The sequence below is a fragment of the Gossypium arboreum genome, chromosome 3 (genome assembly GCF_025698485.1).
Source record: "Gossypium arboreum isolate Shixiya-1 chromosome 3, ASM2569848v2, whole genome shotgun sequence".
Taxonomy (NCBI): Eukaryota; Viridiplantae; Streptophyta; class Magnoliopsida; order Malvales; family Malvaceae; genus Gossypium; species Gossypium arboreum.
Window position 1 is genome coordinate 27,245,172 of NC_069072.1, and position 12,181 is coordinate 27,257,352.

At 35.8% G+C, this 12,181-nt stretch overlaps 1 pseudogene; it reads left to right on the forward strand.

The window, feature by feature from the left end:
* Positions 1–2,757: 2,757 nt before the first annotated feature.
* Positions 2,758–12,181, forward strand: part of LOC108475150 (multicopper oxidase LPR1-like) — a 94,645-nt pseudogene continuing 85,221 nt past the window's right edge.

Genomic DNA, 12,181 nt, shown 5'->3' on the forward strand with positions numbered 1-12,181 from the left:
AATTTAAATGACCCACGTGGTTGAAGCCGTTGATTCGAGTTGAGCTTTTTAGATAATAAGGCTGTTGAAATCTTAAGTTATGAGCATGAGTCATGTGGTTAGAAATTTGGCAAGGGTCAGTTTGCAGGTTGTATTAGAACTGACTACAAAAGGAAAAGTTGATGGTCAGGACGTTCTTGGTCGTTATAACCACCTTATCACGTGGAAGGGAAAATCCATTTTTTCAAGGATTGGTTCGAGTTTGGAGTGTATTGAGGCTGTGGCTAAGTTTTAATATATTTAGTTCACCAATTTAATTTAATTCACTTAATTTTATTTTGCAATCATAATTCTGTTTTTATTTTATTTTCTCTATCAACCAAATTCTCCCATTTCATTTATTTACAGTTCTACATGCATAAGTCGAGGGCATGACAGCTGCCTAGACATCAAAATTTGGTCACAAAAATAAGAAGATTAGAAGTTATATTTGGTGGTTTTGACGCCTAGACTCTACTACTTTTTTACTACTATTAAATTAAATTAGAGCGTAGGAATTTATATTTGGTGGTTTTGATGCCCATTAGTAATGAAAATCTAACCGAAAAATAAAATTGCAAAATGGAGTTTTTTTACTTTGTAGAAGCTGCCAGGGTGGATTTACAATGTTATCTCATTTGTTTTTTTTTTTCTCACTGCCTATGATAATAGGGTTTATATATTTGGCTCATAACAAAGTTTGTTATCTATTACCAATGTCATATATCGAGTTCAATTATGAATGATTATAATATGATAGCATACCATCAAAGTAAGAAAACTATATAAACATAACTGTCATATCGTTATGCAATTAGCCATGGTTAATTCATTAACTTTAAATTAATCATAGTTAAAACTTTTAGCCATTTTTGACGAGTATTTTACTAAAAAAGGTCAATTTCTAACTTTATTTACGGAAATGGGGCACTTTAAAATTTCTTTACCGGAATGGGCCAAAAAACCAAAAACCTGCCTATGTGGAAGCGTTTTAAGGGGAAATTTCAAAAAAGCGATAAAAAGCACTTCCCTAAAGGAGCGCTTTTGCCATGTCAGCATAAAACGTGCTAATGTGGAAGCGCTTTAGCCCGTGTTTTTTCTAGGGCTTAGGGTTATTTGCATGTTTAGGGCTTATGGTTTATAGGTAGGTTTAGGGTTTTTGTAAAAATAAATTAAGGTTTTATTTGTTTTAGAATTTAGGGTTTTGGAAGAAATAAAGTAGCATTAAGGGATTTTAAAAAATAAATTAGGGTTTAAAATTTTAGGGTTTTAAAAGGTAAGTGATGAGTTCTGAAAAAATTATTTTGACAATATGGATTTTTTTTGTATAGTCAGCAAAAGTACTAAAAAAAGCTCCCAATTGGATGCTTTTTCTGTACAGTAGTTTGTGAAAGAATAATTTGGAGAAGATGGTTCTGAAAAAATAGGTTCAAAAATGCTTCAAGTAAAATGCACTATCAGTAAAAGTACTGAAAACAGGTCCTACCTGGACGCTCTTTTTCTACAGTATTTTCTAAATTTTTTTTTGAGAAGATGGTTCTGAAAAAATAGGGTAAAAAACGCTTCAAGTAAGATAAACTGTCAGCAAAAGTACTGAAAAAGCTCCAAGCAGGACGTATTTTTTCTACAGTACATCCTGCTTGACCTTAGGCTATAAATGAGCCAAATTTCATTCTCTTATTGCATAAGTTACAGCAAGAGAAATTGGAGAAGTTTAGAAGAATAGAAATTGAAGAAGTTCAGAAGAATAGAAATTGAAGAAGTTGAGAAGGTATAAGTTGATTTATCATATTAATATTTATACGAATCATTATATTTTTGCATAATGTTTTTTGTTTTGAATTTCTTTCAACAAATAATTTGGTTGAAAATGAGTGAACGTATTAGTGCTGTTATTTACTACAATGGTGAGGTTGACACCGAGAACGGCGTTATGCTTTGGTTGATCCCGTGACTTATGACTTATTTGATATCAAAGGTAGTCGTGGCTTGGAGGCGATGGTGTAGACTCATCTCACTAGTGAATCAACCTATCTTGAGTTATATGTACAATTTTCATCGCCAAATGAAGCACTTATGACTTCAACATCTACTGCTGTTCGAGAGGAATACATTAACCCTACCCAACAGTCCGTTAGTGGGAGGCAGAACACAAAAGTGTCCATTTTTGGTGGCAATATGGGATGTACGACCCCTGCACAACACTTCATTAGTGGATGAGACATGCACCTTGGTAGGTCGATGTTTGATGCTAGAAATACATATTGGGGAATGGCATCAACTTCTAGTGGTTAACAATCCACATCTGATTGGAGACATTATGAAACATCTATGAAAAGGGATGATGTACTCCCTACGACATCCACCAGCGAGGGGACCTCGTACGTTGCATATGATGGTGGGTCGGATTATGAGTCTGATGTGGATCCACCCCGAGAGCCCAGCCTCGATGGTGCAAAAGTTGCATTATTTTCTGAACTAGAGCCTGTTCCAACTGAACTTGAAGACGATGAAGGGGGTTCAGATGAAGAAGAAGAAGATCTACGATTCACGACATACTCGCCTCTAGCTTACATGCTTAATATCGATCTATCAGCAGATAATGTATTGGAGTTTCCAGATCTAACACACAGGAGGCATGACCATACAAGTTCGTCGTTGGATTCTAGTGAATTGGTAGTTGGTAAGGAGCTTTCCAGTAAGGATGGTTTTCTCGGTGCATTGACATAATATAACATCATGGACAGAGTTAACTACCACGTGGTTAAATCCAAATCCGAGAAGTTTGAGGCCAAGTGTGCAATACGAGACAGTAAATGTTCATGGAAAATCATAGCTTCAGTTAAGAGGAGGACAGGGTTGTGGGAGATAAAGAAGTTCAAAGGTCCACATACTTGTGTTGTCGGTATAGTATCACTGGGTTTTTAGGGTTTTTGAATATTACTGTTATTATTTTATGCTGCATTATTTAACGTACTCATAGGTTGACAGGTGTTTCAAAAGATCATCCTAAGATGGATTCAAATATGATGGGGGCTTAATACTACTGATGGTGAAGGCGGATCCTAGGACTTCTTTGTCGGTTTTAATTGCTAATTTTCATAGCAATTCAAGTACACGGCTTCTTACCGCAAGGCTTGGATAGCTAAGCAGAAGGAGTTAGATAAGATGCAAAGTGGGTGGGATGCTTCATATAATGAGTTATGGCAGTGGTGTCAGGTGCTGGAGAGGTATGTCTCAGGTTGCGTAATAGAGCTTGAAATGGGCCCTACGTACTACAATGATCGCTTACTCTATGGATGCCAAGTGTTGAATCGTCTATTCTAGAACTTTAAGCAATATCGAGATACATTTGTGTACTGCAAGCCATTGGTACAAATTGAAGGTACCTTAATGTATGGTAGATATACCCATAAACTACTGCTAGTTGTGGCACAAGATGGTGATAGGAGGATCCTTTCAATTGTATTTACAATAACACCGAGGGAGTCAGGTGACGACTGGGATTTCTTTTTTTCTAGGTTGATGAGGCATGTCTGCCCCCAACCTGATATTTGTACTATATCAGAGCGGGGCCTAGAATACTAGCCACAATTGAGAGATAGGGAAGCCTATGGGATCTCACACACCATCGATATTGTCTAAGGCACGTTGCGTCCAACTATTATGGGCAATATCGATCTACCACTGAACGACAACAAGTGACCAACATGGGTATTTAATCGCCACCAATATTATTTCATTTGTAATATTCAATTTATTCTGAATGGAAGAGTAGTATGTAATTATTGCTATCCACTTAAATTGACAGGGTACGAGATCAGTAAAGACCGTTTTCATGAGATGTTGGCAATTTTGGGGGTTAATTAACGATCAAGATGCAAACTACCTCTGTAACATACCTTTCAATCAGTGGACACAAGCATACGACGGTGGCCTACAATATGGTCATATGACCTTAAACCTAACTGAATGCATAAATTCTGTTCTAAAAGGAATGTGTCCTTTGTCGATATTCTCCATTGTACGGGAGACATAATTCTGTTTGGTGGCAGTATTTCCAAAGCGAACGACGAGTTATAAAGGTCAAATACAGGGAGGTCATGTATGGTGCTAGACGGTAGTGCAAGAAATTAATAAGGCAAAGGCAAAGGTGTGGGCCAACATAATGCACACTGTGTGTCAAGATCGTAACCATCTATGGTTTTGTGTGACAGAGATAGACAAACCAAACCTGTAACGACCCGATAGTCAGAGGTATCAGAAAATGTATTTTTGGGACTTTGTTTTCATAAACTCGACCCATAAATATTTTTATTAGCTAATTGTTATTAAATATTTATGAGGCTAACTTAGTAGCTAATTAATTTTTAAAATAGTGAATTTTATGAAATTAAGAGTTATTAAGGTACAGGGACTAAATCACGTAAGGGTTAAAAGTTTGAATTATAAATTGAAATAAATTAAAGGGAATAAAGTAGAAAAAATACCAATTAGTAAATGGTGGGATGGTAACCGACCATGTCTTAATGATTTTGCTTGTGTGTATTATGTATATATATTATATATTAAGTTATAATAATAATAATAGTTATATTAATATAAACAAAAGAAAAGAAAGAGAATGTTTCATTCTTTGTTACATACAAACAAAAGAAAGAAAGAAAAATGAGAAGTCACGCACGACTAGGGGTTTGGAAGTTCAAATCCAAACTGGTTAGTGCAATTTAGTCCCTATGCTTGTAACTTTTATGTTGTTGGAATTTTGGTACTTGGGGCTACCCGACTCATATTGTAATTTTTAGTATTGTTTAAAATTTTAGATGTTGACACTGTAGAATAGTTTAAGTATTGGGGATTAAATAGATAGATTTTTAAATTAGAAATGAAAAAGGGCTAAATTGTGGAATTAATTGTTGATTTTGAACAATAGGGACTTAAATTGTAAAAAATTCAAAATTAAGGGGTTGAATTGGAAAGGAGGAAGCTAAATGTGGTCTAGAGTGAAATTAGTATAAAAATATGAAGTTAATTGTGAAGGTTAAAATTAGTCTCGATTTAGGGACTAAATTAAAGAATAAGAAAAATATAGTGTAAAAATTGAAATTTAATGTGAAGTTGAAATGTGTAATATTAATGTAATTTAATTGTTTTATTCCATAGCTAACGTCGTACCAGAATCCTCGAGTAAAAAGGGGAAGGATAAAATCAACGTTAAATAGCTCAAAAATCATGGTTTGTGTTTCTGTAATCCGAATTAAATAGTAGATTATTGTATATATAATTGTTTGCATATTGTAAGCATTTGAGGTGAGTACTTTGGTACTTTGGGATTGAATTAAATTTGCAATTGAAATGAAATGGATTAATTTTGTATATTATGAAACATATTGACTATGAATATATGTGTATTGAGAAAAATGTGATTATTATCAAATTGAATATATGCTTATATGTGATGATATACATTCATGAAATTGAGACATTGGTTGTATTGAAAAGTGAAATGAATCCCTATTAACTATATCAGGTTGAGTCGGATATAGATGACATGCAATAGGATAGGAAGAGTTCAGGGATTACTTCGACCTCGAGTCAATGAAGCAGTGGGTGCCAATTTGCTTCGGTTTAACCAATGAGACACTGGGTGTCAATTTATATAGCGTTGGGCGCAGTTATTACTTCGAATTTATCCGATGAGGCACCGGGTGCCAGACTAGTGTGTTTGTTGGATCCATGTATCCGTCCGAGTCCGTGTTGTGTTAATAGGGGAACGCAAATTAATAATTTATGTGATTGATATTGAAATGACAAAGATAAGAAATGAATATGATATGAGAAAATATTGAAATAGAAAATATGAGAAATGATTATGGGATGATAAATGAAATATGAAATGATAAATTAAGATGTGAAAATTGAATGAATTCAAGTATTGATTAAAGATATTAATAATGCCATTGCATGAGATGATGTTATCAAATGTTAAACGAAATGTCATTGATATATGTACTTATATATCTGAACATGTGAAAATCTTAGTATATGTGAATAAGGAATGAGCAAAAATTATATTATTAAATTGAAACATATGAACATAGCTTACTTGTTGCATTTTGCATTTTAAATACTTACATCAAGTTATGTTATTTGGATTATAGAAATGCCAATGAGTTTTACTCAGTATGCAATTTTGTTTTTCGTACGCAGGCTAGGTACTATACGAATTATTACCGACCCAGCATCAAATCACAAATCCCGAGCTCAAGTGTGGTGATATTTCATTTTTTAATGGCATGTACCTAGGGAGTCTTTTGTTTATATCATTTATAAGATGTTGTTAACTTAGTTGCTAGTGAAATGATGGTTAAATGTGTATATGGTTGTGGTTGAGGCTATGTTGGTATACTAGCCTAGTTTATATGTTGGTATGTGATTGTTTAAAGCTTGGTAGCGTAGCATAGTTCTTGGTATGTGTTTAGCATCATATTTGGTAACTTTAGAAGTTTGAAAGTTAGTTCAAATATGGTAAGTGTGACATGAATGAAAGTCTTGAATGTTTGATGTGTTGTTGATGTAATTGAACATATAAAATGTAGTACCAATGAGGGTGCATTGGTTAGACATATTAGGTGATGAATTTGGTGTATTTTGGGCATGTTTAATCATGTTTTGAATAGGTTAAACTATTGGTAATTGAGTTGCTTAGTGTCCAAGTAAATAGGAAATGGTAAACTTGAGTTCTAAGGTACTTTTGGGTGCATACAGCTTGGGCACACGGATGTGTGTCACACACAGGCAACACACATGGGCGTGTGACCCAAGTCAAAGAGTTATACGGCCTGGCCACATGGATGTGTGACCCTGAAATCAAATTTTTTTTAATTATTTCCTAAACTTCCAGAATTGTTTCAAATTAGTCCCTATCTATTTTTAAACTATTTTTAGGGTCCCGTAGACTCGTAATAGGGGCTGTAAGACTAACTTTTACTCTAAATTGGTATGGATTAGGAAACCTAAATTAAGTGCATTCCACTAACACCATTGAAGGTAAATTAAAAAGATATTCGTAGATAGATTATGGACTAATACTCTGATGCAAATAATTGGAATAGTCTTGTATGCATCCGAATTCTGACATTCTGGAAGGGATAAATAGTGATAAAAGTGTAGATAGTGGAAGACTAAGTTTAGCAATGTATAAATAGTGATAAGAGTGTAGACAGTGGAAGACCAAGTTCAGAAATGCATAGCGTAATTTATTATTCGAATGTATAAGAATCTATCATGAAAGTATTAGATTGTCGTGATCTACCCCTGCATATTATAATGTTATTAGTTAGTTTATATGTTGATTATGATTGAATTAATTGTTTGATTTATTAGTAATGCTTGTGACCCTAATCCAACGATAGAGAGGTGTTAGGGGTGTTACAGAACCAAGGTATTACCGGTGAGCAATATCGTGTATAGCTGAGAAATAGGACTTGCGACTGTGGGAGGTTTGACACACTTCGTTATCCATGTGCTCATGTATTTGCAACTTGTTAGAATCTCTGTTTGGATCCCATAAGTTATGTAGACGAAGTGTACCAATTAGAATACATGTACAACTTGTGGAGTCATGTATTCCTATCAGTCCTAGATGGACGTAAGTGGTTTCTATATCGCTTGCTTCGTTTAAGTTGTTACCGAATAGAGAATTGCGCTGCAAACCAAAAGGTCGACTTGCTCGATTAGAATACGTGATAATATGGATATCCAGGAAGGAACAAATCAACAGAAGTTTTGGGAATGGTGTAGGAACCTAGGTCATGCAATTTGAACATGTCCAAATCGAAACAGTTCATAATCGATTAAATAAAACTATGAAAAAATAATTTCTATTGCCTTATTTAAAAGAACTTATATTTTATTAAATAGGACAAAATACACAAATAATTTATACAAAAATATTCAAAACAACTTCTAATTTATTAAATGAAATAATATAAAAATAGTTTGTACAAATATTTTAAAAAAATCAATGCATGTGCCGGTTGGAATCAGTGCCACATTAGGGTGGTCAACGGTTATGCACTGATTCCTTCTTGGTTCAGTTTTCGACGGGGGTTATGGTTGTTCAAGAATTTTTTCTGGTTGTGGGTGTTGGGAGGTTGACCCACCTTGATAGAACGAAGATTACGGAGATGTTTGTGTAACGCCCCAAAACCCGACCTAGGAGTTTAGGTCAAATTTCAGAGGTCACATTGATCACCGAAGTGATCTGAAATTTTTTTACAAAATGAGTTGTTAAAATCTTATTCGAACACAGTTATTGAAATCGAAATAAACCATTTAGCCCATTTAGGATTCAAAACAGAGAACTCAAGTCACATTGAAACGGCTCGAAAATAAAGTTCCGAAGTTTCTAGGAATCAAAAGAAAACTACTTACGAAAATCCAAAATTAGATTGTACCACAGTCTTTATAGCTGTTTACAGTCCGAAACAATTCATAAATTTAAAAATCTGAAAAGTCCATTTATTAGTCCGGCTTAAAACATGTCACTTTGAGACCTCTAACATGCCAAGTCCAGCTACAGAAAACGAGGGTACATGTAAAGGGATAAACTAAGGGGTGAGCTATACGAGCTCAGTGTGAGTTCAAAAACAATAGATAAGTGAACACCAAAATTTCATAATAAAAAAAAAAAAACTCAGTGGCAATCCACTATACAAATAGTCTACATAAACAAATCAAATGTATCAGTACTGAAACATCTCGATCTATAAACAGTTAGCCTCACAATCAAACAGACAGACAGAATACAGAATGAATGCAACAAGTAATAAAAAACCCACCCAACCGACCCAACACCTATCCGTCCTCCAATCACAGTCGAAAAAGAGCTATTTAAGCTCATCCAACCATGCACACCACATATGACCTCGAAAGGCCCATCCAACCCTTTACGCCTAGCATGTGGACTAAGCCACTCAAATGTTAATATGCAGCAGAGCTGACATATATGTCGTACTGTGCATTGTGGTAAATCGCTGTACAGACATGTTACAGTTGAAACTGCCAGAATAGATCAGACTCCCTTCTCTTTGCAACCAAACCCAAAAAGATTAATGCAAATGCAAAATGCACTCTATTTTAAGACAAACTTACAAAAACAGAGTATGAAATCAGAAATGCACACATTCAAATACCCAAAATCAGAATCAAATATAACATAACATCAATTAACACCCAACCGAATTGCTTAATTAGAGCTATGATTGCGAATAACGCGCAAGTCCAGGCCGAAGCAAAGTCCTGACCACCATTACAAAGACCTAGCCAAGGGTTGAAACACACAGAATCATAATCAGATTAAAAATAGACACAGTACAAAATTTGTAGACATAAGGCCACACGGCCATGTGGAAAATGCGCAGGCCGTGTGGGGGTCTACACGCCCATGTGAAGGCCACACACGCCTGTGTGAAGGCCACACACATGTGGAGAGGGCACACGCCCATGTGAGCAGCTCGTGTAACTCACTTTCTCAAAATGCTAAAAATTAAGAGCAGAGGAGACATGGCCGTGTGGAGAGCTTACACGCCCGTGTGGGGACACATGCCTGTGTGGCCAGGTCGTGTGGCACCAAAATTGGCTCTAAAGCTCTACTTCCAAATTCTACACGGCCGTGTGAACCACCCATGTTGGGGCACACGCTCGTATGGCCACCCATGTGGTCACGAAACCATACCAGAACTCGCTACAGAACGTACCTTTGCTCTCGAAACGCTACCCAACCATTGACACTTTGAATGATAATTTTTTAAGTAATAATATTTCAAGCAAAACCACAACAATTGATGCTTTGAATGATAATTTTTTAGAGATACACCAAATATGTCGAATTTCACTGAACTAAATCAAAATTTTGACAATGAAAAGAAAGAGTTACCGAACCCACACCTGATTTTGCGAACCAAACCCTTCGAACGGATCTGACATCACCACTTACCTGATTGAAATCTCAATTCCACAAACAACTAATTTAAGAACTCAACTAATTTAAGTTGAAAGTCACAGAAAAACATACCAAAAGACGACACTTACTCGATTCAAACTCATATTAGATGGAAATGTGAGGCAATGACATGTGAAATCAGAAAGAAAATAAAAAGAACAAACTAAAATGATTCAAAAAACAAAACCACCAAGAAAAAATAAGGGAGAAGGAGGAGAAGATAGAAAGAAAAACAAACATGCTAGAGAGGGAGAAAAGAACGTGTTTAAAATCTTTTTTTAATTCACTGACTGAAATAAGATAAATAAATACATAAAATAAAAACAAAAATACATAGATATATAAAATAAAATTACTCCCATAAACACACACGAAGATTTGAACCCATAACCCAGAGGCAAATTAACACACAACAAACCACCAGACCAGTAGGCCTATTCTTACATAAAACATAGCAACAAACCCAATTATCCGATCTAGCCATTGACCTTACCTACAAATCACAAAACTTCTAACCCCAAAATATGGGGTATTACAGTTTGCATCACCTATGGCAGAGGTGTTTGAATCCTATAAGGAGATGGGGATTGGAAATGAGATGAGCTCCTCGACGGTGCCTCATGCGATAATGGCCTATATATCATCAGTTGAGCCGAAGTCATCGGGAAAGGAGATTCATGGTGCCATGCATTCCAACCTAGCATAAAACTGAGAAAAGGAAATATATAAGATTTAGGGTACATATAAGGGCTAGGATACGCACCTGGCTAATCTGAAGGAGTTGTGGTGTGGGCATCATCACTTGAGGCGTTGAGCCCTGTGGTTGCATGGGCGCTGTTGATGGGCTCGCCCTGTCAGCCCTTGTTCTTGGATTTAAAGGGTCTTATCATTCCCTTTTAATACGGAATTGCCGACTCCTCTGCTCTTCCTAGAGAAAATATGACTTGCCATGGATCCTAAACAATGGCATGTAATCCGGCTCATATGCTAACTTTGGAACAATAATCGGTTCGCGAGTAGGTATATTATCATACCAATTTTCCCACATTTTAATATATTATGAGAAGAAGACTGGCCAATGCGTATTCGATCACCATAAGTCGATTTTGTGCTCTTCAGCCACGAGAATCGGTTGTTGGAATATGAATTTTCGCAACACTCTATCCATTTGGTGTATCATGACGGTAGTGTAGTTGATCATTGGGACCTTAACATGCCAGATGTTCGAATTCTGTAGTCATCTGGAATTACTGTTCGAATTGCCAGATCCTTGTATGGTGTCCATTGAAACTATATGAATGTGATAAAAATATTAGTTATATACATAATATTAAATACTAAATATGAAACGACTATATTATATATATAGCTCAAAATGAAATATATATACTTACGTGCGCTTCCAACCGTTTGTCTAATAGAAGTCATATATCTTCAAGAGCATTAGGTATTCCGTTGTAACTCGTCAAATGGTTCCACCTAATTAAATAAAATTGTAGCATAAAATTATATTTTAAATTTATGTAATAATTGTAAAATCTAATCTAAATTTTACCTCGTTAAGAGCAGGAATGTATACGGGTGGTTCACTCGAGGATGTAAAAATGGAAAGTGAAATCGTGCCCACGATTGTAGCAGTGAGAGGCAACCTCTAATTTTTATTTTACTTGGTTGCGTCGCCCAACACATCTTCTGGTACAATATCGACAACACAACAGACCCCCAATTGAGTTTGCTAGTTGTTATAAAATCGATGAGTTTTAGCAACCACCTCAAATGTATGAGGTTTCGTGACTTGTCCAGCATCAGATAACCTCCGAGGATCTCAAGGATGTATGCCCGAGCGTATTTTATTCTTTCTAATTTAGTCGAATAATCCCTCAACTCCAGCAATGTGTCTCGTAACCAGCCTATCCCAATTCAACCTCCGTAAATATTATTCGAATCGCACCTAAAAGATTGAAGCATATAGCTCTCCAATTAGCAGATTGAGCAGACCCGGTGAGTACAGACCCATCCACTGGTAACCCTAATTGTAAATGCACGTCCTCCAAAGTGACAGTTCAATCCTTGCATGGAAGACGAAATGAGTGCGTCTCGGGTCTCTACCTCTCTATGAATGCGCTGATAAGTTTCAGGTCCAATTTGCACCCCCGA